The following is a 578-nucleotide window of genomic DNA, read 5'->3' as shown; positions in this document are numbered from 1 at the left end:
GCGGACATGGCGGCTGGTTCCACGAGATTCAAAAATTCGTCACTTACCGAAGATGGTTTGCAATGAGCTCTCATCCAGGGGCTAGCTAACAACCGGACGCACTCATGGCTATGAGGGATTGAAATGGGAGGCACTGGTGTGGACGAATTTTGAAAGGACGCAAAGGTAGTTGTGACGTGCATGTGCTCTGCTTAAATAGCCGGCCATGGCAAGCTCGGTTGAGGCACAGATGGGACTCGGGTTGGCTCCTAGGGCACGACGAGGGTGCCCACTTATGCAGGGTGATGATGGCGCACGGTCTTGGGACGAGGCAAGGAAGGGCGAGCAGCAGCTCGTGCGTGTGGCCATGGCCAAGGTGGGATGAAGGGATTGCATCACGGCTGGCTAGCGAACACACGAGCGAGCTCATGGTTCGTGCGGACACGGGGTGGGCTACTCGCCGCTGTGCCACTTGCATCCAGATGCTCGCCAGCGCCTGCTGCTCTACCTTGACCGCCTCTGCCATGACTCCCAGAATGTCCGCGCCGGGTACATCATCCAGCTCGCCAGGTCCTTTCGCCTCCTCGCCTGCTTTGTGC

The sequence above is a fragment of the Miscanthus floridulus genome, chromosome 16, assembly GCF_019320115.1.
Source record: "Miscanthus floridulus cultivar M001 chromosome 16, ASM1932011v1, whole genome shotgun sequence".
NCBI classification, from domain to species: Eukaryota; Viridiplantae; Streptophyta; class Magnoliopsida; order Poales; family Poaceae; genus Miscanthus; species Miscanthus floridulus.
This window is presented reverse-complemented; position numbering follows the sequence as displayed.